The 25,319-nt window shown below is 42.7% G+C and overlaps 1 protein-coding gene across 1 annotated transcript in view; it reads right to left on the bottom strand.

Moving 5' to 3' along the window:
* OSBPL1A (oxysterol binding protein like 1A) overlaps nt 1-4,798 on the bottom strand; it is a 230,070-nt gene extending 225,272 nt beyond the window's left edge. The window contains 1 exon segment of the mRNA XM_032309390.1: nt 4,655-4,798. The gene's annotated coding sequence lies outside the window, so the exon portion shown is untranslated.
* Nucleotides 4,799-25,319: the final 20,521 nt, after the last annotated feature.

Genomic DNA, 25,319 nt, shown 5'->3' with positions numbered 1-25,319 from the left:
AAATAAATAAATAAAATCTTTAAAAAAAAAAAAGTGATTTCTTAATGCAACTGATCAGAACGGATTTGAGCCACAGCCTATCAGCAAGTGGATATTTTCAACTGCTCTTTTCATATTCATGCAATTCCAAGCTCTCTTTTTAAAATACACTGAGATTTTTAATGACCAAGAGAATGTTTTCAAGGTAATAACTAGACAAAAAAAAATATTGGGAGCTTCAAAAACTGGGAGACTCCAGACTATTTTGCCTAGTTTCCTCTCCTCCAAGGTCCACTGAGGAAGATAGGCTTCTAAATTATTTTGTAGAAAGGAAATTTATATTTTTTATAAACACTGTAAATTTCCTAATTAAACTGATCTCCATACTTAATAGTCCGTCCATGCCACTAAATGCCCATTCAATATAGTGGATAAATTCCATATCCCTGACAACTCTGAGATCTTAGCCTGACTACATGTTGTGATTTTTAAAATTCTCAGATATACTGCTTTTATGCTTGGTATTATTACAATAATATTTGAAACAATGTATACTAGGAATTTGAATAATGAGAAAAATTAAATTTATGGACATATTTTACAAACTAAATCTAACATAAAAATCCATAGTGTGCTTAGTTATTAGCACTGCATTCCAAAATAGTTGCAACTCAATGGTGTGGGGTTTTCCCCCCAACTATCACATTCTCTTAATGTGAGGAAAATATTAAAAACTGAAGTAACTATGTAAAAACATGGCAAGAACAAGAAAATAAATTTTGCCCTCAATCTTACTAACTCCTAGCAAATAATCAGTGAGTTCTCACATACATACACATATAAACAAAACTAAAACTATAAATTTGTGGGTGCCTGGGTGGCTCAGTCGGTTAAGTGTCTGCCCTTGGCTCAGGTCATGATCCCAGGGCCCTAGGATTGAGCCCCAGGTCGGGCATCCTACTCAGCAGGGTAGGTCTGTTGCTCCCTCTGGTTGTGCTGTCAAATAAATAAAATCTTTCTTAAAAAACCTACAAATTTCTAATAACAGTTACATAAATACATTGTTTTAGAAATTCAACATTGGTAGATTTATATTTAACCTAACCCTATTTTTAGAGATGAAAAAAATTAAAAGTACAAAGGTAAAGTTACTGGCCAAGTGTATGACGATAAAGCCACAACCAGAATCAAGAACTTCTATTCAAGGCATGAAATGATGTCAACGTTATACATTTCATAAAATTCAATTCAGCCTCTGAAAATTAAAGGTCACTGATTCTAGTTATGGTTCCTGTGAGCATTAAGGAAGTTGAATCTGAATTATGGCTTAATCCCTTCATTTTAAGAAGCTATTTACTAAATAAAGAAAGAAAGAAGTTATTTACTAAAATGAGACATCCAAAATATGGCAATTTATATAAATTTATGTAAAAATATAAATTTTATAAATTTATAAATTTTTAATATATTTTTTATATTTTTATATATTTATATTTATATTATTTTTAAATATATTTATATTTTATATATTTTATATTATATTTATAAAATTTATAAAAATTTATATAAAAATATAAAGTTAAATATTAAAAGTCACTTAAATTTTTATTCAGTGAAACTTTACAACTTCCTTCCAATAATCCTTTGTGCCCTGATAGCATTACCTCCTTTGGAGGAGAAATGATAGAGAAGTAGCTAAAATTGTAATATGTCACACTAAAGTTTGTAAATCATTAAAGACAATGTAAAAATGTTTATTCCAAATTATTACTTTTATATTTGACATACTTACACGATTTTCTCTTCCTCATATTTGTTATGTACTCACATGGACCTGGATGCCCTACAAACATAGTAAAAGAATAATCCTACTTGCTGTGTATTTATTTTAATGTTATTTGGTTGCAAGTATTAATCAAAATTTGTGAAAATTATGTAAGCTTATTGGCCCTGCTTTGGAAATTGTTTGAAGTAACCTTAGGTTGTTATACATTTTAGGTGCTGCATTAACCAAGAACTCTTAGATGCAACCTTGATTTGGATTGGAACTTGACAGATTTTAAAAACTATTAACTACTGTTTCAAGCAGTTTGGATCTGTAGGAGCAAAGGGCAGAGAAGTCCACATACTTGATAAATCCAGTTCTAAATAGTAAAAACACTCTAACAAGGAGCTTGTTAGCTTTTAACAATAAAACTCCTTAAATTTTAGATAAAAGGTATTTAAATGTTCTCCATTTTGATTATTTCACATTTGAAAATTACCTTCCAAACTCAATCAAATTAGGTATACACAATAATGCTGACCTGTTATCTACCACACCATCAGAAGCTTCTCTTTAAAGAAAAGCTTTCACAAAGTGAAAACATGTGGTTACTTTCCATTGTCACATGATAGGAAAATGGACAGTTAAAGGCGGTTTTCACTACACAGAAATTCCTATTCGGTGGCTAGTACAAGAACTCAAAGTGAGTGACTTGGGAATTCCTCTTACTAAAAGTGTTAAAATTGTGTATGGTGACCGACAGTAACTACATTTATCATGGTAAGCATAGCTTAATGTACAGAGCTGTGCAATAACTGGGATGTACACCCGAAACTAATAATACTGTATGTCAGCTATACTTCAGTGAAAAAGCTTTGGAACTATTTATACTTGGCCACCTTGTAGTGGCTTAATTCAGATAAGTGAGGGAAAATCCAACATTTCTAGGGATCAAGGGCATCCTATAAGATACTTATATGACACCATGATCATCAATATAAATTGTATAGAGTACCTCATGGTATCTTTTCTAACACTTCATTAATGAATTCTGGCAAGACTGGTATAATTGGGTGCCTACGTGGCTCACACCTGCCTTCTTTCCAGGAACTGGGAAGAATTTACTAATCATGATTAAAGTTCTGATCACCACTAGACTTGGCTTGAAAGAACAGACAGGGTTCCTTATCACTTCAAATTTCTCATGTGCGCTTCCTAGCTCATTCTCTACTTCACAGATTATTTGTTAAGCTGATTTCTACTTTCTACTACTTTTCTCAGTGATTACCCAGAAAGCACAAAAGCTCAGCTTTAGTAATGTGAAGAGGTAAGAAAGAGCTACGGAGTTCCAACTTGAAAAGATTAAATATACAGATATACCGGTAAAATAAAACCACCAGTAGAAAATTTTAACAGGCACTGCATCACGTTATCCATAAAAAGACAACAACAACAACAAAAATCTGGCTGTATTCTCCTATTTGTTGATTCGAAACAAGTCCTTCCCTCTGTCCTAGGGAAGAGTGGAGGGAGTTAAGTTTGAAAAAAAAAAAAACTTCTAGCTGCTCTAATTTACAGGTATAAGTCCTGCTTGAATAATACCTCCAAGACTGAGAGGCCTTCAGGGACAAGGATTAGCCACCCACCCCAAATTTCTGCTGATAACATTTCTGCTGAGATGTTTAGTAAGTGTCACCTGATAAAAAGAACTTGGCAGAAGCCTACACAGCGTTAAAACAACTGCTCCAGATAAATCTACTCGACTTGGCGGCAGTTAACTCCTATTTTGAATATCAAATGTTCAGTACTGCCAGGGAGAAAACAAAAGGGGACAAATTTTAAAACTGTTACTAACTGCTTTCTCCTTTTCTCTCCCCCTCCTGTAGAACTAGGAGATGAGAAGAGGGTGGATCTTGTAACCACCCTGAAATCGACGCACAGATCTTGAAAATTTCAAGTGGAGGATTCAGAAATTATCCCTCCAATACTGGCTGCGTAAAATTCGTTGTTCTCAGGGTTAGTCCGCGAACATCGCCAACCCTCAAAGTAAGTCAACAAACTCTCTTCTAAATGCTTCGCAAAGAGGTGAGAATATTCCGAACTCTATCCAGAATGCATTAACGACAATGCTGGCTGAAGCTGTCAGGGAAAACGCATCACTGAAGTTAAAGCTAATTACGGTATCAACTCCACAAGAGCCTAATAGCTAAATTTGCTACATTGGAGCAGCTTTGTTTAACTTAATAGCACAATGCCAACAGCTCAACTTCACAACCTAGTCTGCATAAAGCAACCACTTGGACCACGAAAAATGAGTATTAACTAAATCAGAAAGACTCTCCCAAGGCCTTCTGCCCATCAGTAGGGCCCCCGGGTAAATGAATCGTTGTTCCTGCTGTGCAGCTGCAATCTTTCATACTGTTTCTGAATCCCTTTGATAGTTCTCCACGCTTGTCGAATTAACCACGAGGCACACTGCGAGACGGTCACATGGGCAGCTCGTGACTTCCACGGAGAATCAATCGTCCCCTCACCGTAGTGGGATACTAAAAAAGTTACGAGGCGCCCATCCAAGTACCGAGCTAGCACGCAGCTGAAGACTGGGTAGGGAATGCATGTGGCACCAGCACGAAGTCGCAGCACTGGGAGTGGAAGTGCCACAAACGCCAGCATCTTGCGACTTTTAAAACAACTAACTTCGCTGCAGCGCTGGAGAGCCAGCGGCCGCGGGGAAACCCAACTCGGGCTGGGAGCCCAGCATCGCCACCGCACGACTCTGGCCGGCCTCGGCGACGCGCGCACCCCTCGCCAGGGGCTGACAGATCTTCCCCGCGCTTCAGGCCGGGGGGGTGGGGTGGGGGGAGGGGGAGGGACAACCCACTCACACAGGAACCGGCCACGGAAACTGACCTACGCGGTCACCCGGGCTCCCAGAGCTCCCGGGGTGGGGGGGCCACGGCGATGAAACGGCCGGCACCGGCTCTGGCTACCACTACCGGAGACTTGAGGCCCTGCGGAAGGACGGTCTGCGGGGTCCCGGCGCCGGGAACTGGGCGGAGCGCGAGGCGGCCAGGCAGGGCTCCGCGAGGTAGCGCGGGTCCGCGAGATGGCGCCGCCCCTCCGAGCTGGTTGCTCCATTAATTTGTGCCGGGCCCGTGCGGCACGTGACCGGCGCGCGGGCCTCCAGGCGTACGCTTGGCGCCCCTGGGCCCCGCCTCCGCCCGCCACGCCCCGCCCCCGCCCGCTCCCTTCCAGCCTGGACCACAGGCGTGGGTTCCAGGCTTCGCCAACATCCGTGAGAAGGGCCTAAGCCTGAAAAACAGTCTGAGGGGTTTGCAGTGACGGGGGGTGGGAGGTTGGGGTACCAGGTGGTGGGTATTATAGAGGGCACGGATTTCATGGAGCACTGGGTGTGGTGAAAAAATAATGAATACTGTTTTTCTGAAAATAAATAAATTGAAAAAATTAAAAAAAAAAAAGAAGGGCCGAAGCATGGTGCTCCTGCCACCACACCACGGCTCAGAAGAAGTGTACCTGACACTTTGGCGCTGTGGCATGGAGAGGAAGCCCGCCAGGCCGAAGCACATGCTTCTTTGGTTTAATGCTCTGGAAATTTGCAAATACATCACCAGCTGCCCGTATTTTTTTCTTTTCTGCTTTAGTTGCGATTTTACCCGTGGGGACTTAATTGGCAGTGCAAATTAGCTACACTCCTTCTGCTTTTCACGTGTCAAAGGATAGTCTTAAAATGCCATTCAGGTGTAACTGTTATAAGATAGGGTACCAGCGAAGGATGCTTAAAGAAGATTTAGAAAAGTTCCTTCACCTCCTCCCCCATCAAATAATCTTTCAGAAAGAGCAACTCTTCAGACTAGCTGCACAACAGGTCTAACCAGAGGACATAATTACACAGCGTACAACATGAAGTATCATTGCAACTTTAAAAATATTATGCATAACTAAAAAAGACGAAATTATGAGCATATGAAAATTTTTCGAGCTTTTTTTGTTTTTTTCCAATGTGTTTAATGAACTTTTTATAATGAAAAATAAATAGGTATCATTTCTAAGGAACTGTAGTTTTTCTGTCAATTCAATTTTGGAAACACGTATAGAGAACCTATTATAGGCCAGTTGGTCATTGTGCTCAATTTTAATAGTCATATGGCTAGCAGCTACCCTATTGGTCAGTGCTGTTCTAGAACAACAAAGAAACTACTGTATGTCCCCCAATCATGTCAAACTGTCTTTTGAGAGAGAACCTCTCAAAACCTCCAGAAGCAGTTAATAAATATTTTCTCCAAACTCTTTTCTGAGCTTATGAGAAGGTAGATATTTTACTTTTGCAGATGGAGCACGTTAAAGTAACTATGTCATCCCTATCCACAAGGCACGTAAATAGGAATAGAAGTGGGAGCTCTAGATGTATGGAGAGGGGCATTGGGAGTAACTAAGCCTTTGCCTTGCCATTCCCATGATTGCCCGACCCAACTGGAAAATTAATCAGGTCTTCAGACCATGAAGCACTTCAGAATTGCCCATTGCCTGGTGCAGACTAGGTCCACCTGGTATTCGTTTGTTTGCTTGATTTAATACACTTAGGACCCCGCGGCTTTCTACCACTGTTCTCCCTGCATCTTGATTCCCTGCAGCTCACGGTACCTGATGTTTGTGTCTCTGCAGTTTTATCTTAAGCCCAAAAAGCACCAGAATGCCCTTTATGCATTGTATGTTTTAAAAACACTCCCCTGGTGCCAGTGTGACTTTGAAGTGCTGTAGGAGCACACTAAAGGCTTGTTAAATCTTATTAAGAGGAGGATTTTATAGACTGAGACTGTGGGGAGGGCTTTCGGTAATTACTGCCTGGAATGCTGGAAAGGAGGTCAGATGTCATCAGGAAAATCCAGATAAATTGTTGAGTTGGGGGAAATGAACCATACCCTATACCTACATATTAAGCCCTTTGTAGTTATTAACTGCAGGCCATAAATGCTATGAGGTCATTGGAGGTTTTTCTCTCTTGAAAGCTGACTGTCTCAAAAAATTTTTTGTCATTTGTGCCATTACACCCAGCTAAAACAAGTGAGCTGGCATACTTCCAGATATTAAATTATTTTTAGCTAGACTTAATTCTGTGCCTGTCCCCCTTAAGCAACCGAACGTCTACCAATGATTGATTATGCTGGGTCCCCACCCAAAAAGCTCAGAAAGTTCTCTTTTTTGAAAAGTTTCCTGGTTGCAAGCAACTAATTACTGACATTGGCTAACTGAAGCAAATAGGGAATTGATTGCAGTATCAAAGAAAGACCTGAAAAATCTGGCCTGGATTTCCAGGGATTAGACCAGGAGAAGCTAGTCTATAGCTTTTCCAAGGAGTAAGAATAAATTCTGATTATTTTTATTTTCCTATACTATCCTCAGAAGAGACAAAATTAAGAAAGAGAGGAAGAGACTGACTTTGGGCTTATAGGGCAGGGCACTTTTGCTGACAATCCCACAAGATTACCTTCCATAGAAGAAGTATCTCCCCACCTACACACACACACACACACACACACACACACACACACACACACGAGTCCTGGTGCAGTGCTAGGACCAGAAAAAGAGGCAATAGTTGATAGACAGCCACCATCACAGATATGCCCATTCAGTCTCTTTTTTGTTTTTCCATCAAGCCCTTCTCCTTCATAGCTTTTCCCATAAGACTCCTCGGGCAAATATTTCCAGCTCCACTTTTAGCTCTTAGCTCTACTCACCATGAATACACCCTGCTTTTTCATCCAGTGAGCCCGACAATTACAGTACCCCTTCTTAGAAGTCTCAGAGAGTCTGCCCCACCCACAGCCCTGTTTTGAGAACTTCCTTACACAACCTGCTAATCTTGGCTCAGCGGAAGGCGCAGGGTCAGGGCCTTCCTGAATGGTACCTTTCTAGCAGGCTTACCAAAGATCTGGTAGATACTCTCTGCCCAACAGAAAAGCTCTCTACTGAGTAGCATTAAACCATCTGGAATTCTCTCTGGGTCTGTCTCACTGTGAAGTATACAAAGTACAGTCTTGAGCCGGGGTAGATGCAGAAAGACACAGAGCCCAGTGAAGACAGAGAACAAACCAACCATGGGAGAGCAAGAAGGAGACTAGAAAAATGATTAGAAGCAGAAGCAAAAGTGGAGAGAGTGTGGGAAGCCGGGAGTAGGGAGCAAGGGTGAAGCTCCCTGGTGAGAGGGGACTAAGTGGTGGCTGCCTTCCTTTCTTCATCAAGCTTTCAGAGCAACACAGATGTTTCTGCTTTTAACTTTTTATTTTGCTGCAACAAACCCTTCTCTTGACCCGATGAAACCTGAGCACCACTCTATCTCTTGAACCCAGAAAGAGCCTCATATGTCACCACTACCCCCCTTTCCTGCATTCTTCTCTCTTGTTCTTAATCTCTAACAAACAACCCTGTCAATACAGCCTTTCTTTTCAATAGCCACATCTTTTTTTTAGGGTCTCTACTGCCCCCCTAATCTTCTGAGCATTCTAAAAACCCATCTCTTTTCCAGAATCTCACTAACCTCCACTCTCGCCAGACCACTGAGTCGCCTTTCAGTACCTGCTACATACAGGTTAAAGGCCCTACTCTTGACGAGTTATCGTAGTATGAAGTATTGGTTCATTTACTAAAGTCACAAAGCTCCCAGCACGGGCATTTGACAGACCAATCTCTAGGCCTGAATTGGAAGTGTAGATAAAATCACACACTTCTGGATCTTAGATTTGGAAGAGCCATCAGAAATCATCTAGTCCAGCCATCTCAAATCCAAAGCCACATCATCCTCAACCACATTCTGAAGAGGTATTTTCCCAGCCTCAGGCTGGGTAATTCCTAATTCGGCAGATTCCTGTCTCCCAGTGCAGCTCAAACAATTGCCAGGCGCCCACCAATAGGATTACTGTTCGAAGTCTATCTGGCATCTGGGGGGGCCACCCCAACACGCTTACTCTTAGAATTGCTTCTTGAGGCAAACGCTGTCTCCACACTGCTCACACCTGTTAGGTTTAATTATCCTTTCACAGGCTATTTTTCTAGAAATTTAAAGACACTAGCGTGAACTGCCTTCATTTTCTTTTCCAGGCTTTCATTCCCAGATGCTTCAGCCTGTCCTCATGTTCCAGCTGGTCGTGGCATTGTGATACACAGTTTGTGCTTTTCTTTTAAAATTTAGTGCCTAGAAAGACGCAAATCACATCTATGAAGCTAAATAAGAGTAGAGAAATCTTAGTCAAGTTCTATTACATGGCCTGTTCTCCCACCTTTATTCTCTCTGCTCTCTACTCCTCTCTAGTGGTAGATAGTGTTTTCTCAACTAATAGAGAATGGGAGAGAAGAGACAGATTGCAGAAGGAGGCTGGGGGAGGAGGAGGAGTACAGCATAAACGTGATACATTTATATACCAATTCTCCACCTCCTGAAGTTTACAATATAATTTTGGAGGCAAAGTATACAATGAAAACTAAGGAAAAAAAAGACAAGCCACAGTAACACTCCTGAGGATTTGGGAAGAGTAGATCAGTAAGGACTAGAATAGGGAAGACATTTGGAAGTGGCATTGACACTCAGCCTGAGCTTTAGACAGCGAACACCAGGAAGTAGGAAATGAGCACGTTCTGCTTAGTAGATATGAAAGATGCAGCAAGAAACTGAAAAATCAGGAGCTTCTTTTGGACAAGAGTTTAGGGCTAGAAGCGGATTTATGAATTACCCACAAATATCCATGACGTGGCACAGGATTACCCTTGGAAAGAAGATTGGGATAATGACATGTAAAGACTCACTAGAGCAGAGAATGTGTCATTCATCATGGATTAACTCATTCATTCATTAGTCAGTAAATAACATGTTGCCTTAGTAAATACCATGATTTTGTGAACGGATATGTGCTCTAGGCTGAAAAAGAAAAGATGCCTCTGACAACAACCTTGACTTTAAGAACTTAAGAACCTAGTCACGGAAATAAAACACTGTAAGACTTGTGAATCAGCAGGTGTATCAGAAGGAGAATAAGAATAGTAAGAAAAGTTTAGATAAAGGAGGAATAGGAGGAGGAAAGTTTTTTTTCCTCCTGGGGCTATCAGTGAATGCTTTACAAAGAGATGGCTTTTGAAGTTAAGTCAATGGCTAGGATTTAAAACTCTGGGAATGGATGGGGGAAAGGCCCATTAGGCAGATGAGATCATCTGAAAAAACTGGGGGGTGGCATACAAGCTAGCATAGGGCCTTGCACATAGGAGGTCATGCTGCAAGTGTGTGAGATTAAACATGGATGGACTTCTTGGCTCTGCCTAACAGCCTCCTGTCATCTACTGGCAGCTCTGAGCTGAAACTGGACAGACAGGGCAGAGAAGGAAGCTTGAAGATGCTCAAGTATAGGCAACAGGAGGATGGCTGAAAGCTCAGAGGTGAGGCTTGGGCTAAAGCTACCGACCTGTGCTCATCTGTGCAGAGGCCACTTGAAGCCAGGGGGCTTGCAGGAGAAGGCCTGGTGAGCAAGAACAGAGTGAGAATAGGGGCTCCTGGGTGGCTCAGTGGGTTAAAGCCTCTGCCTTCAGCTCAGGTCGTGATCCCGGGGTCCTGGGATCGAGCCCCGCATCGGGCTCTCTGCTCAGCAGGGAGCCTGCTTCCCTTCCTCTCTCTCTGCCTGCCTCTCTGCCTACTTGTCAAATAAATAAATAAAATCTTAAAAAAAAAAAAAAAAAAGAACAGAGTGAGAATAAAAGGGGCGAGGGCTGAGCTTTGTGTCCGGCCCTTCCTCACATCCCTTATCCACCAGCACCCCTGCACTCTCAGCAGATGACTTCATCTCCTATGCTACCAAAGAAACAAACGCCATTGGATGAGAACCCCCTAGACTGGGGTACCTGGGTGGCTCAGTGGGTTAAAAGCCTCTGCCTTCAGCTCAGGTCATGATCGCAGGGTCCTGAGATCGAGTCCCACATCGGGCTCTCTGCTCAGTAGGAAGCCTGCTTCCCTCCCTCTCTCTTTGCCTGCCTCTCTGCCTACTTGTGGTCTCTGTCTGTCAAATGAATAAATAAAATCTTTAAAAAGGAAAAAAAAAAAAGAGTCTCTTAAAAAAAAAAAAAGAAGAACCCCCTAGACTTCTTATTGTTGAGGCAACAAGCTTACCTGCACCCACCCCCTTTCTTACATTTCCTTTTCTACTAACATGTCTAAGGCCAGAGCCTGCACCTGTGTTCGCGATCCCTCCTTCTCCCTTCCTCAGCACCTCATTTCTATCCATTCCCTTTCTCCTGGACTTCCTTGTGCTCTCGCAGTGCACCTGCTGCAGGGGGCATCTCAAGCCTGCACCATCTTTCGCAAATCCACCAGCCAGAGAGTAGTACCATTTCTCTCTTTCCTCCTTCACAGTTCAAATGAAACTCCTTGACAGAGGTCTGTACTGACGCTCTCCATTTCCTCTTGCTCTCTCCGCTACTCTGCACTCCAGCTTAAGCTCCCACTACTCCACCGAGCAGGTTCCCACCGAGGACACCAAAGGCCTCCTGATTGCAAAACGCAAAGGACTCTTACTACGCCTAACTTTATTCAATCTTTGGCAGCCTTGGATACCACTGACCCTTTCCTTCCTCCCGAGAACGCTCTCTTCTCTTAGTTTCCCTGAACTTCGTATCCTTGGCCTTTCCCTTAAAGGTTGCAAGTCCTGCCCTAAACTGTCCCTCTCCTCTGACCCTGCTTGGGTGAGGTTGTGTGTTCCCAGGGCTTACTAACCTTCTGTATGCTCATGCTCAAACCTGTAACTGGTGTCCCAGCACCACTCCTGAGCTTCTGATTCACACACCAATTCATCAAACTCAGTACAACTAACAGGGCAATTTCTCCTTCCCACACCCCCTGCCCTAAAGCCTGCTCCCGCACCTAATATTCATTCTTTCTCAAGTGGCACACACTTTTGTCTCTTTCCCTCCATTCTCTTCTTCCTAACTTTTCCTCTCCCCTGCCATACCCAACCCTAAGGTATACTTGTAGTCAAAGGACATGTCCAGATTTTAATCTGATCAAATAATTCTTTTACTTGGAAATGCCTCTCTGCCTTGTAATGGCTTTAGGGTGTAGTCCGAACTCCTTAGCGTCATAAAACCCTGCAATGTCCTGATTCATGTCACATTCTCACCGTGGTATTTTACACTTCAGCAATTGTGAATAACTTTCGGTTCCCTATGTTGACACAATCTCTGACGCTTTCAGACCTTTGCCCATGTTTTTTTTTTTTTGTGCTTTGAACTCTCCCAGCTACCTCATACTGCTGAGGCTTACTCGTCATGCAGTCTGAGCCTAGAAATCACTTCTCTCTAAGGACCTTTCCGGACTCCCTGTGACTGGAGTATGTGCCCCTCCTATAGGTTTTCTCATTTACCATGTACTTACACCTCTGTCGACATTTATCACACTGTGCTACAAGAGGCCTCTTTATTTAGCTATGTCTTTCATCAGACTAGAAGTATGCTGAAGGCAGGATATGTCTTGTTTACCACTTTATTCCTTTTATTTTACACAGCAGATAGCACATATTAGGAAATTAATAAATATTTCTTGAATCAATGAATAAACTGGACTTTAAAGATGTTTTACCCAAGGTGGGAGGTGGTATAATGACACAGAATATATACAAAATTTAGAATTAGAAAACCGATTGAATCCTAGCCCTCTGCCACTTAACCAGGCGTCTGACCATGAACAATTCATGTAACTTCTCTGAATGGAGAGCCCACCAGATGCCAGGCACTGGACTAGCTGTGGCAATGTAAGGATAAAGAAAAGCATAGTTGCTGTCATCCAGAAAGCAAAGTCCAGGGGTGTCTGGGTGGCTCAGTCTGTTAGGCAGCTGCCTTCAGCTTTGGTCATGATATCAGGTTCCTGGGATCAAGCCCTGCATCGGGCTCCCTGCTCAGCAGAGCCTGCTTTCTCCCTCTCCCTCTGCCTCCCACACTGTCTATTTGAGCTATCTCCCTCAAAGAAATAAATAAAATCTTAAAAAGAAAAGAAGAAGACAAAGTCCAAAACTGTGAGGTAGGAGGGAGGGAGAAGGAGCATTCCACGTAGAAGGAGTAACAAGCGTCAGGACTGCAGGTAAGCAATGCTGTGGCTCGCTAAGGGAAGTGGAAGTGGTTCAGTGAGGCTGTGTCTAAGACACTAACCATGCAGCTGGACAGAGTCAGGATGAAGAGACGAGACAGGAGAGGGATATGTGGTGTCCTAGTCTGAGATTCAACCTCAAAACCATGGAGTCAAGGAGCGCCTGGGTGGATCAGTGGGATAAAGCCTCTGCCTTCGGCTCAGGTCATGATCCCAGGGTCCTGGGATTGAGCCCTGCATCGGGTTCTCTGCTCCGTGGAGAGCCTGCTTCCTCCTCTCTCTCTGCCTGCCTCTCTGCCTACTTGTGATCTCTGTCTGTCAAATAAATAAATAAAATCTTAAAAAAACAAAAACAAACAAACAGACAAAAACCATGGAGTCAAAACCTAAAAGGAGAGTCTCAGTATTAGATGTCTATCACAGAAAGAGACAAGTCTGGTGATGAGGTGGAGGACGGGTTGAAAGAAAGTGACGTTGGAGGCAAGAATACCAGCTAGGAGGCTGTGGCTGTGGTCCAGTCAAGAGATCACAGTGGCCTGAACTTTCGAGGATGAAGAAGAGAAGCCGTGAACTGATTGAGGGGAGATTTAGGGGACAGTGCAGGAAGAGCAGGGCAACTGACCGCATGGGACGGGGAAGGACAAGGAAGAGTGCAGGTGGCAGGTGTCTGGCACAGGAAGCTGGCATACAGAGGTGCCCTTACTGAGACAGGCAAGGCAGAAGATGGGAAGGCTTTGGAATAGAGGACCAACATGATCCCTGGGAAGCTGTGAGGGCAGAGTTCTGTCTGCAGGAAGGCGGACGGGTAGAGGAAGCATCTGGAGTCAGGAAGACATCTGAGAAGTGTCTGCCGTAGTCTGGGGTGAGATGAGATGGCCTGAACTAGGGTGAGCAGTGGGGGTAGAAGGGAAGGGGGCGTCACAAGAGGCAGGGCTTGGCAGTTATGAGGCACACCCCTGTGGTACCTTACACAGAGCAGAGAAGAGAAGGGCACGGAAGGGACTGAGCACTCGAATGGATAGGCCAGAGCAATCAGTCACGGATTTGGAGCCAAGGAAAGAACAAACAAGGTGGGTAGAGTGATATAAACTGCATGATCAGAGACTGATCTGACTGTCTCTGAAAGCCAGGCTGAAGAACTAAGACTTGATTCAGGAGGAAAAGAGAAAACTTAAAAATATTCTGGAACAAAGTAGCATTTAAGGGATAATAACAGATCTAGAATGTGGATAGGCGTAAACAGGACTTGAATGAGGAAAGAAAGGACAGAGGCAGCAAGGAAATTGTCCCATGGTGATCATTCAAATAAACCCTCTGAGAAAGTGAGGAGGGATATGATGGCTTGATTCCTCTACTGTGTGGCGTAAAGGCAAGAAAGCAACTGACTACAGACACGGGGCACATTTTCATTTACCTGTTTACAGGTTGACCTCCATCAGACTATAGACTTAAAGCATGTCTTATTTATTTTTCTATCTTTATATGGCCCAGATTATGGCATAGATTCAGGCTCACCAAATATTTTGAAATGACCCGCTCCATGAATAAATAACTTGAAAGGACAGGGTACAGTGGTCCCCCTTATCTGTGCAAGGATACACAGATTCCAAGACCCCCAGTGGATGTCTGAAACCACAGATAGCACCCAACCCTATGTATACTATGTTTTTTCCTGTACCTGCATACTCATGATAAAGTTTAATTTATAAATTCAGCACAGGAAGAGATGAATGACAGTATCTAATAATAATTCTAATGCACTGTAATAAAAGTTATGCGCATGTGGCCTCTCTCTCTCAAAATGCCTTACTGCATTGTACTTACCCTTCTTCTTGTGATGATGGAACATGCCTACGTGATGTGGTGAAGTCAGGGGTAAAATGCCTAAGTGATGTGGTGAAGTCAGGGGACTGATGTAGGCACTCTGGCCTAGCATTAGGCTACTAAAGTATTGATGTTCTGAGGCTATGTCAGAAGGGGGATCAGCTTCTGTAGTACAGCTGACTGCGGGTAAATGAATTGGTGGAAAACAAAACTGCGGATCACGGGGACGAGTGTATATATATGAAAACGAGAGTTTGGGGAAAGTTTTGAATTTAGCTGTGAAATTCCAAATTTAGGGTGACATCTAAAATATTCACTTATGCAGGTTGTAAGTAGTATAAGTAAATGTCTTACAGAAAGAGGAAGTGCTCAGAAGCTCATTTGAGAGAGGAAACCTGGAGGAAGGCACATTAGGGAGTCATCTGTGTGCTTCATGCCCCTGAGCCCTCGGCCACTCTATGGCATCTGAAACAAGCAGTACTGAAGCCTCGGTGCGGCGTGGTCAGCATGGAGCTCTGCTCTGAACCGTCATTCAGAGACCCACATTTCTTCCATTGTGAATATCACCACGGTCCATGCACGAACTCCAGAGCATAGGGGATGGTACTGGAGGTTTTATGGATGGGACTGGAAGTGGTTTATACCACTCTACCCACCTGTTTATGTTCTCTCCATGGCTCCAAACCCCAGACTGATTAATGTTCTGGACTGTCCATTTGCCTTCTCAGTCTCTTCTCTGCCCTTCTCTACTCTGCTCTGTGTACTGAGAGCATGGCAGCAGTGGGAAGGAGAGAGGGAATGGGTATATAAAGGCATAGTTAACAGAGAAATTTGTTTGGCATTGTACAAAGATCATGGTTAATGGAGCTACACAGTGCTGGTAAGAATCACTTTAGACAACCAATCTAAGTCGCAAGATATGGGAGAGAGGAAAGACTGGTATACCATATTCATTTAGAAAAAGTAGGTGAGAGGTCTAGAGTTTTGCACTAAATACACAGCAGAGTTTTGTTGAGTTTTTAGATGGGAGTATCTCAATGGCAAGAACTGAGTCTTACTAATACTCATATTTCCAGGAACCTTAATGAACCTTTCATACAGCAAGCAGCAAAAAATACTAAGGTGGAGAATGAAACTTCAGGGGCACCTGGGTGGCTCAGTTGTTAAGAGTCTGCCTTGGGCTCAGGTCATGATCCCGGAGTCCTGGGATTGAGCCCCATGTCAGGCTCTCTGCTCGGCAGGAAGCCTGCTTCTCCCTCTCCCACTCCTCCTGCTTGTGTTCCTTCTCTTGTTGTCTCTCTCTCTCTGTCAAATAAAAACATTAAAATCTTAAGAAAAAAAAAACAAAGAAATTTCATACTGTTTTCTGTATGAAACACTGCAGAGATGTTTACTAAAAATGTTTATTACACAGCTCTTTAAACTCTATGATAAGATATAATAAGATATAATAAGATATGATAGCAACATATTATAATGTAACTTATAATACAAACAATGTTTTTGACTGTTTACTATTTGCCAGGCAATACCCTAAGGTCTTTACATAGATTAGGCCATTTAATTTTCATAATACTCCTATGAAATAGATACTATCATTGTCATCCGAGCATTTATGAACAAGGAAACTGAGGCAAAGAGAAGTTAAGTCACTCAGCTAAGTCACTGGCAAAGTCAGTATTTGGACCTAAGCATTCTGGCTCTGGAGCCTTTTCAAAGTACATGAAGAAAGTATGTACCAACTGCAGCTCAAGTATCTATCAACTTCACATGATATGTTAAACATGGCCAGGCTAATGCTAATAATTTTGAATCTCTTCAGCACAAATCAGTTAGGATAATTCAGTGTGCCACACATAGGTGGAGAGGCACAGTTAGATCCTTTCCTTCATTCTTTCTTAGTTAGCCTTCTTGGAAACGAATTGCATAGTGCTTTGTATACAGCACAAAATAGACATTTAATATTTATTGAATTTAAGCAAACTAGTAAGTTTTCAGCAACTCTGTAGGAAAAAGTATCAGAAGACATTAAAAACAAACAAGCAAACAGCGGTAGTAAAATATGTAAATAGTTGATATAAACATAAATCATCATTATTGCTTCCTAGATACAAATGTTTGCTAGCTTTGGGGAAATGAGTCAATGAATATATATATATTTTAAATTTATTCGGCAGGGAGAGACACAGAGAGAACACAAGTAGAGAGAGTGGGAGAGGGGAAGTAGGCTTCCCGCTGAGCAGAGAGCCTGACGTGGGCCTTGATCCCACCACCCTGGGATCATGACCTGAGCCGAAGGCAGCCACTTAACAACTGAGCCACCCAGGCGCCCATCAATGAATATTTTTAAGACTACCATTTAAAATGGTCACTAATAGTCTTAAAGCTTTAACCGCAGTAAATACTGGAGACCCAGTATTTACCTGGAATGCTTTCTTTGAAAGCTTTAGAGTGATTTCCAAATATATCACAGTATTTTAAAGAGCCTTAAAGGACTATATTCATTGGCATTCTTTTCATATGTACGGCAAGCTTGGGCCTGGACTTTAAAACAAAAGTTCTGGTAAAATACTTGATGGGGGCCCCTGTATGAAGGTGATTGAAAGACTGTGTCTCTTTAGGTTCCATTTCCTGAAGTTAATAACAATCCAAACTGGCAAGGACTAGACTATCTTTTGTACCCATCTGGACAGATGGAATCAGATTTGACCATTTTGCAGTCACGCAGGATTCTTTAGTTAGTATTCAAAAGGCCGTTCATTCTAGAGTTAGAAGTTCCCCAGCCTCCCAAGTCAGGCCTCCCAGTGAGGGGCTGCTAGGCTGGTACCAGTGGCAGAGGGGACTTGAAATGGCTGAAGCATCAGGCATACAGACTATCTCACCTTCCTTTGTGATCCGCTCTCCCCACTTCCATATGAGCCTTTTCCCCAAGCACCTAATTTATGCATCTGTTCAACTAATATTTACTGAGTATAGACCATATGCTGGGTGGGGGCTATTTTTGATGTTGGAGACACGTGATGAATGAGAAGAGGATGCCATGCCCTCGCAGAGCTTACATATATACATAAATATATAAAGATAGGTCACATGCACAATAAAAATATGTTAAGTTCTATAAACGTTGGGCACTGAATCATATGGGGAAGAAGATTACACAAGATAATGGGATAAAGTGGGAAAGAAAAAGCTCACCTGTCTGGTGGGAGCTGGTCGGGCACTCAGAGGCTGACGGTGGTGTTCTCCCATGGAATGTAAAAATTTCATGGCACACTGACGTAAGATAAAGTCACTCTGTCCTTGTAATGAGACAACAACAACAACAACAACAAGACTACTCTAGAACCATGTCTAAGCATAGACAAAAACCAAACACACCAGGCAAACGACTAACATGAACTAACATGAACAAATAGCCCCTCTCCCAGCCTCCACCAGTGAAGCTGCAACTTCAGCCCCACTCTGCTCCTCCTGCCTCCAAGATAAAATTCATGAAGATACCTGATCATAGAATGACTCCCCTTTCCTAACAGCTCCCAGCCCAGAAGAAATCCCACTCCCTTGAATGCAAGCCCAAGCCCTTAACAAGCCCCATTGTGGACTTTCTGAGAATGCCCCATGTTTGCCACGATGAGCAATCTCTTGCTTCCTTGCTGGCAGGAGCATCGAAGAGCCCAGCTTTGTCAGATTACTGTGTGTTCCGCCTGGTCTTTGACTAATAGGCATTACCAAGAAGGAGAGGCGACAATTCTTTGGTTAGGATGGTCAGGGGAATAGTTGATAAAGTGGAGTTGTTGTATTGAGAACCAAAAGGTAAGGGGATAGATAATCATTTGAAGATTAGGGGACAAACATTCCCATCAGAGGAAAAAACAGAACGCTTACATTTTTAAACATTTTTAATATTCAAGTACATCATCTCCTTTGAACACTGATTTTGGGATGGGGGAGCTAATCCTATTCTCATTTTCTACTTCTAATCAAGAAAAGCTTTTAGAGGAAAAGAAACCTGAGGTGTCACATAAAGAGGTGAGAAAGTAGAACGTGGAGATGGCGTGCGCTAAGGCAGCGTCTGCGTGCACAATGCTGAGGAAGGCTTTCTTGGGCTTACTGGGCTTACTCCTATTCTGGGACCCTCTGTGCTTATAACTCAATCCTTCCTAAGGCTTTACTATACAAGTCAATAGAACTGGTAGCCATCCTTCCTAGAAATACGTTCATTAAGAAGTTCTTCTTGGGGCGCCTGGGTGGCTCAGTGGGTTAAAGCCTCTGCCTTTGGCTCAGGTCATGATCTCAGGGTCCTGGAATCAAGCCCCGCATCAGGCTCTCTGCTCAGCAGGGAGCCTGCTTCCCCTTCTCTCTCCGCCTGCCTCTCTGCCTACTTGTGATCTTTCTCTGTCAAATAAATAAAATCTTAAAAAAAAAGAAGAAGAAGAAGAAGAAGAGACTTCTTGAAAAGGAAATATTCAAAAAGTCAGAGTTAATGTATTTGACAAGTAGGAACTGAGGTCCTTCTTAATACCAGAACAGAAGTAGGTATAATGGTGGCTTTGAACTGCTATCACCAGGATGGAATATGCAAATGGGAGTAGTGCTTAGCAAAGAGTGGTGTAGTAATGCTACTGCATTTTAGGGAGTTGGGAGGGAGAGGTAAGGAGGGATCCCGTAGATCAATTCTTTGTGGAAAGCTGACTACTACTGTCCTCTCCCAAAGATTTATATTACACGTTAGAATATAAAGGGCTAGGGGTGCCTCAGTGGCTCAGTTGGTTAAGCAGCTGCCTTCAGCTCAGGTCAAGATCCCAGGGTCCCGGAATTGAGCCCCGTGTCGGGCTCCCTGTTCAGTGGGAAGGCTGCTTCTCCCTCTCCCACTCCTCGTGCTTGTGTTCCCTCTCTCTCTGTCTCCCTCTGTCAAATAAATACATAAAAATCTTAAAAAAAAGAAAAAGAAAACGAAAAATAAAACGAGCTCTGAAAAATCTAACATAAAATTATCAGATGAAGTGTGTTTGGCACAGTGATGATAAACTTGGATTGACAACACAACACCTTCTCCCCTTGACCACTTGATACTGAGGGATTAATTTCTGAGGCATACACATACATGCCGCTACTGCCCTAGGGTCATTGAAGTGGTTGCACACCTTGTCAGAAGATGGGGCTTCCTATTTCAGAAATGGGAGTTCTTCCTGGATTGGTGCTGACAGGATCCTTCCAGCACGGTTCTGCCGTGGATGGACTCCAGCATTGCACATTATGCATAACACTTGCATTCCCTTCAAATCTCCTGAAGTCAAGAAATGCCTGGCACCACCATTTCCTGGTGACTGCACCACTGCCAGCTAATCTTGCAAGGCTGCAGTGTTACTTATGGTGACATTATATTTAAGGATTTCTTCCTTTCCCCAATTGCTTGCCAATCTTGACTCTGCTTCCTTGACTGACAAAACTTGACTGACAAAAAAAAGTAAGACTTACATTTTAATATCCAGCCTTTTTTTTTTTATCTTCCTTTGGACCTTTGCTGCTTTTCTTGGCCATATTTGGTCAAACTGTTGGCAGAACACAAATAAATGGCACATAGAGAACCTGCAACCTCAGCATTTATTGGCCTGTAGTCCACCACACTGGCTTTCAATAGTTGGAAGCATAAGATAAGCACAGAGAATAAAGGAGAGATTCATTATTAACACTGTGCCGTGGTGGTTTGTGTTTTGTTTCTTAAATGTTTCAAGGACATATTTTCCTAAGAAAAAATGCTCAGAAACAGGTATTACTATAGGTCAGTTATACATGGGCAGAATTCACCTGTGTTATAGTGTATCCTAAAGCACCTTGTGCTGGTCTGGGTCCTGGCAAGGCAGAACCCAAAAACCCAAAATGAGGTTGAATGTGTAGGAAATTTATTGGGAGAAATACCTGTGGGAGAAAATAGAAAGGGAGCCTGAAGAGGCTCAGAGAGTCATCAAATGGATACACATCTGACCCTAAGTGAATGGCGACATGGAAGGAAGAACAGAGGAAAGTCATTTGGCAATAATTCTAGGAAAGTTCAGCAAGGTGTTGGGAGGGAACCCTGGAGCCCAGATTCCACAGGAGATTCCACTCTTGTCTCCTGAGAATGGGCCAGTTTGAGCAACTCTGCTTTGTGGTTTGCTGAAAGCAGCCCACGGGAAGCAGAGCCTCAGTGCCCATGGAGTAATGGATCACAGAGCACAGTACCTGGAGCCCTCAGTCAATTACTCTCCCTGCTTTCCAGGATCTAAGAGGCACTTTCTCCTGGCTGCCACATAAGATTCTCAAAATGTAATGTACATACAAATTACCCAGGAAGCTTACTAAAATGCCGAGTCAATAGGTCTGGGTGGACCTAAGTTTCTATACTTCTAACAAGTTCTCAGGAAATTTGATGCTGTTGCTCTACAGACCTCACTTTGACAAGCAAGTTCCTAGAGAATGTTTGTAAGAGCCCTATACAAACCATCTAAGTATGTTTATGGAGAAGCCTTCACAGGCTGAATTCCTCACCCACTGTGGCAGCCATCTCTGATGTTGTCAGATGTATACACTCCTAGGTTAGGGTTTTTTTTTTTTTTAAATTTGTTTTTCTCATTTACATAACCCATTCTTCTTGCCTCTAGTATCACAGCTGTCAATATCATCTTGTCACCCTGCTTGCAAAACCTGCTAAGAATCATCTCTATATCATTTGCATGATATCTACATTTATATATGCATTCATTTTTGGTACCAAGGGAGGGCTTTGACCCTTTGTGACCTCAATGACATCTCTTCTCCCCTCCAATTATGTGATTCAGACAATTTGTTTCTTAATCTTTTTTTTAAAATTTTTTTTAAGATTTTTTTTTTTTTAAATTTATTTGACAGAGAGAAATCACAAGTAGACGGAGAGGCAGGCAGAGAGAGAGGAAGGGAAGCAGGCTCCCTGCTGAGCAGAGAGCCCGATGCGGGACTCGATCCCAGGACCCTGAGATCACGACCTGAGCCGAAGGCAGCGGCTTAACCCACTGAGCAACCCAGGCGCCCTTGTTTCCTAATCTTAAGCAAAAAATTTCAAGCAAATTTCTCCTACCAAACTGCTGCACTATAAAGTCAATCCTACATAGAAGCTGTGGTGCAGCCAGTCACCCCAGCTCTTCTGAGAGTCCTGTGGGATCTGGTCATATGCATCTCCTCTAGGTCACCTGAAGCCTTCTGCAGTTTTCACCCTAATACCATATACCTGTCCATTTACTGCTAAACACATCTGTTCTCTTCCTTCATTCCAGTCACTGATCTCTTTAATTCCAATACTATACACAGTGTTTATTGTGTAAAACAGCAGTTCTCACATTTTTTTTTAAGCCATAGAATTCTTTCATCAAAAAAACTTAAATAAATTAGCTTCATCTCAGTTGAAAAGTGGAATACAGGGAGGTCACCAGGAACATACCTTGTGTTTTAAGTTGCTGAAGCATTATCATGAAAGCTTTAGGGAGCAAGTAAAGGATTTTGAGGAAGAAAAAGACACGATCAGACTCTAACATTGTCAATGAGTACTCTGGCAGATGAGAGGAGAACTTGAAGAGGGTCTAGATGGAGTCAGGAAGGCAAGGAAGGAGGATACAAAGAACATTAAGGGATATAGGATTCAGGATCATCTGAATTCGATGTTTGGGTGTGAAGGAAGAAAAAGAGAGGGAGAGTACAAGTCTACCAGATCTCATGCTTGGGCAATTTTTAATGCAGGGGTGCAGGGGTTGCCAATTCCTGAACTGGGGAAAACAGGAGGGGGAAGAGGTTTAGGGAGAAAGATAGAGTCCAGTTTTGAACATACTGAGCGGGAGGGAGACTTCCAGTAACCAACAACCTGGGTAAACTGATGTGGAAATCAGAAGAATCTGGCTTAGAGACCCCTCTTGTATCCAAGCCTGTGTTACTGTTTGCAGACCATTTTCAGCCTCTGCTTAGGCAACTGTTCAAAGTTCACATGAAGCAAAATAAAGTTCTGCTTTTTTCCAATGTGTTGTACATAGTGTGGGTTGTCTGCTACACTTGTTAACTTCAGTAACTACTTCTTTCCTTCTCTTCCAAAGTGCTCTTTGCATATCTAAGTTTAGGGTTCTCTGTATTGGACACATGCTTAAACATTCAGAGAAATAGGGAGGTTTTTGTTTTGTTCCTTTTGGCAGAAAGAATCATTTCTGATCAGAATCTGATATCAAAAGAAAAATTAAAGGCTCAAGCTAAGAAGAAATGGAATTACAGTTGATCCTTAAACGTGGGGGTTAGGGACACTGTCCCTGCACAGTCAAAAATCTATGTTTAACTTTTAACTCCCCCAAAACCTAACTACTAGTAGCCTACTATTGACTGGGAAGCCCTACTGATAAGACCAACAGTCAATCAATATATTTTGTATATGCATTATGTATCATATACTTACAAATAAAGCTAGAGAAAATACTAAGAAAATCATGAGAAAAAAATTTGTATCACTATACTGTATCAAAAAACGCCCATGTGTAAGTAGACCCCTGAAGTTCAAACTGTGTTGTACAAGGATCAACTGTTGTAGAAAATCATGGGTGTAATCTGTAGAAGGTAAAATAAATTGGGTTTCTGTGATATTTGGTAGAAAAGAGGTACTATGTGTAATAAACTGGATAGAGTGTGCTTTGTTGAGAAGGTTAAGCTGTATTGTGCACTTGTTTTTGGTTATATTTGTGTAGTTTTCAAATTTGGGCTTAACGTCTTTGAGGTGCTACAGGAAGGGAAGAAGGGTTGGTGGGTAATTGGGACTTCAGGCTCATCTCCACTATTTTAGTCATAACAACCTAACTTGTTTTACGTAAACTTTCATTGAAGAAAGGATTCTGTGGCTTTTTTTTTAAACTGTGAAAAACACTATTTTACGCAATAGAAAATGTAAGAAATATGAAGAGGTCAATAAAGGAAGAATTTAGAGCAAAGGAAGGAAGCTGTTTAACAATAGATGAACATCTAGGTAATATTAGGAGGCTAACTGCAGAGTTTCAGGCAACCTGGAGATGCATGGTGGCCAAACCCCTAAGCACTTACAGGCAAATTCCTTGCCTAGTAGAGAAATGCAACTATAGACTGGCTCCATCACGGACTTTGGGGCCCAACTTGGTTGGAAGGAGGGGCTTGAAACTGTTTTAGCTCAAGATGAAGAAAAACACTGTCCAAGTTAACTGTAGGAAATGTGATTAACATCACAGAGAACCCTCTCTTGGAACCAAAATGAATGCCTACGCCCAGATTTATGGAGACCATCAGAAAGGTGTTATGCAAGCCATGTGACAAGAGGTGGTTAACCGCTCTCATGTCAGAGGCAATGAACTGCAGGGGCTTCCTTAAATGGGCCACAACTTTTCTGCCAATATTTTTCTCACCATCTGGAACAACTACCCTCCCCTTCTTCAATCAGCTGTTACCTATTCTTCTATAACTCAGTTCAAGCATTTTCTGGAACAAGGAGCCCAGTATAATTTGGATGGACAGTCTTTCTTTATGCCAACCTAACAGGACACAATTCTAGTTCATTATAATCTTGATTTACTTTAGCTGTTCCACATCTTAGCTCCTCCAAGGCAATGCACGATGTCTGAAAATGCATCTCCAAATGCATCAGCAAACCTAACACATGTCTGTTGAATTAATAAATCCACAAGGCTTACTAAGATCCCCTCAAAGTAATTTGGGCAGAATTTCTCACAGATATTTCAACAGGGCACTCTAAGTTTTATAGGGGAATTAAAACATGCCCATGGTTAAGGAAGACAAAAAAGAGGCAAGATGTAATACTTTGAGTTCCTGCTTGTGTGTGTGAAGAAAGTGAGGCAGGAGGAGATTAAGCGGCTTGATTAAGGCATCCATGTGATTCACGACCAGTGTACTGGACTGTGTTTGGGGGCCGAGTGAAGAGTAACTGCTGCAAATGCATTCAAATTTTCTGGATAATGAAACAATGACACGTGTCACCGTTTCGTTTGTACAAAAGTTGCTTTCAGGCAAAATGTCCAAGAACCCTAAAAAAAGAAAAGGAAAGGAAAAAAAAAGAAAAGAAAAAAGAGAAAGACCCCCCCCAACCCGGAAACAAACCCCAAAACTATCACAACAGTGAGTAAGTTTTCCCGCAGGCTTTCAAAATGCCGCCTGTTCTCTCCTGCTTTGTTTTTGGCAAATAAAACCCATCCTTGCCCAGACTTGACAAAATCCCTTAAAACACGTTTTAAAAAACCCAAAAAACAAAACAAAACAAAACAAAACCCCTGCCTTGAAACGCAAACACGAGTCTGGGCTGCAGGCTGCGGTCGAGCTCCTCCCTGGGACGTGGCGGTAAAGCCGGCTCCCCAACGTCTCCCGGGGACTCCGGGATACCGCGGCCACAGTGGGCGAGCCGAAGCCCCCAGTCCCCGAGTTTCCAGCACACGCAGCCCTGAAGTCTGCCGGTTCTCTCGCGGGACGCCTTCCCCGGGCGCCGCCGTGGTGCGGGCTGAGTACCCGCGCAAGACCAGGGCGGGGGGAGCCCCGAGTGCCTAGGGGGCCCCTCATCACCTGGCCTGCAACCCGGAAGCAGATGCAGGCTGC

This window comes from Mustela erminea, chromosome 13 (assembly GCF_009829155.1).
Source record: "Mustela erminea isolate mMusErm1 chromosome 13, mMusErm1.Pri, whole genome shotgun sequence".
In the NCBI taxonomy this organism is placed as follows: Eukaryota; Metazoa; Chordata; class Mammalia; order Carnivora; family Mustelidae; genus Mustela; species Mustela erminea.
The sequence above is the reverse complement of the archived record's forward strand: the minus strand, read 5'-3'. Positions and strand labels throughout refer to the sequence as shown.